At 27.6% G+C, this 1,908-nt stretch overlaps 1 non-coding gene across 1 annotated transcript; it reads left to right on the forward strand.

Annotated features, from left to right (window-relative positions):
- The first annotated feature begins 313 nt into the window (after nt 1–313).
- TRNAT-AGU (transfer RNA threonine (anticodon AGU)) lies at nt 314–387 on the forward strand. The gene has a single exon. It is a non-coding gene; the product is annotated as a tRNA-Thr (tRNA).
- Nucleotides 388–1,908: the final 1,521 nt, after the last annotated feature.

Here is a 1,908-nt window from a genome sequence, read left to right on the forward strand (position 1 = left end):
TTTTTATAGATAATATTTTGCCCTAATTTTTTTTAATATATTTATGTCATACATTATATTAAACATCTTTTATTTATTTTTATGATGTTATTTATTTATTTAAAACTTATATGATAATTAAAAAATAAATACATAATAAGCATGTTTACAACTTTAAAATTAAGCAAACGTGTATTATATGTTACTTCTACTTAGTGTATAAATATATATATACATATATTTTAAATCCAATTATTATATTAGGGAGCATCGGTGAAACAGAGCTCTGTACATATAAGTGATATACAAAACAATCGGCAACTTCGAACAACAAGCTCTCGTAGCTCAGTTGGTTAGAGCACCCGTTTAGTAAGCGGGAGGTCTTGAGTTCGACTCTCAACGAGAGCACTTTTATGTTTTGACTTGATTTTTTGAAAGGTTGATTTGATCTTCATCAAATCAAGTCTCTTTGGCTACTTAATTTGAACAAATAATTTAATATTTAATTTACGGTTTCAATTCTTCTCCTCCTTCTTTTCCTGACAAATAATTTAATAGAATAATAATGCATATCTGAATATGTGTAACTTGTTGTTATTGGTTTAGAAAAAACAATGAAAATTTTGGTAACTACTAAAACGTAGGAATCCTTGTATACCTCCAATACTACTATTCTTCAAATCTAATTTTTAAGTAATTATTTGTTTCTGTTTATGTGTAAATAATTACCGTATAAGTATAAAATAAAATAGATTATTATATATTACAAGGCACTTTTTTTATAAAACATTAGTGTATAGAAACATTTCTCTTTATTTATTTTCATGAAAAATGTCCCCAACCATAGTAAATTTGTAATGAAAATTTTGTAAGTCCACCCACGAAAACCTGACTTGCTTTTCAATATGCCATTTTAACTTCATCATTCAACATTGCTGGCGGATATTCATATATAATAAATATGTATATATATTTAAAAAAATATAATTCACTTGAAATTTCTTCAATACATGTTTATGAAATTTTTGAGATATATGCTTTTATAATAAGCGCATATTTAATCGTTAAACAATTATTATCATTTAATTGTTGGTATTTTTTTTACATAATATTCGAGTTATGCTAAGTAATTATATTTGTTTAATTTAAAAGCATTTTTAAGTCGTATTCTAACACTGAGAGCATTAACGCGGATTCTACTATAATATTATACTTTTAATATAAGGATATTTTACTTTCGATGCATAATGACTCTCTTAAATCAAAATTATGCTCCCATATGTATACATTATATATTCATATTAATATTTCATTTGTTTCCAAAAATATTCTGCCATTTTTTTTCCCACCTTCTCTCTAACAATCCAAGGTCTTCCATTTCTCTCTCTCGCTCCCACTTTCCCGATGTATCTATCTCAATCTCACTCTTAAAATCCTATCATCCATAGCACCAACCACATACTACCTCCATAGCACCCTACCTATACCCCAAATCACCATTGAAGCATCACTCACAAAGCACCACCATTTAAAATTAGCATTTTTGACATTTTCTAATTTTCTGTAATGACTTAAATCTTAAACAAAGAAAACGTTTTAGTTAAAAAAACGCGAATATATATATTTTCGAACATATATGGGCGTGATTTTTGGATTTTTTTTTTCAGATTTAAAACTCTTAAATCTGCAGAAAATCGACATTGCTCGATGGTATTTAATGCCAGCTAGATGATGCCTTCAAAATCAAAATTTTCATGAAAATTTTGATTTTCTCGATGGTTGCTCAATGGTGGTTCGATTGTTCCTCAATACTGCTCGATGGTGCTTGATGCGATTTTTGCAAGAGACATAATTTTTCACTCGAGTGTCTGTGTTGAGGTGATTTTTTTTATTTTTGGTATTTTTTTAGATCTACACGTTTGAGATGTT

Source organism: Humulus lupulus, chromosome 2 (genome assembly GCF_963169125.1).
Source record: "Humulus lupulus chromosome 2, drHumLupu1.1, whole genome shotgun sequence".
Classification (NCBI taxonomy): domain Eukaryota; kingdom Viridiplantae; phylum Streptophyta; class Magnoliopsida; order Rosales; family Cannabaceae; genus Humulus; species Humulus lupulus.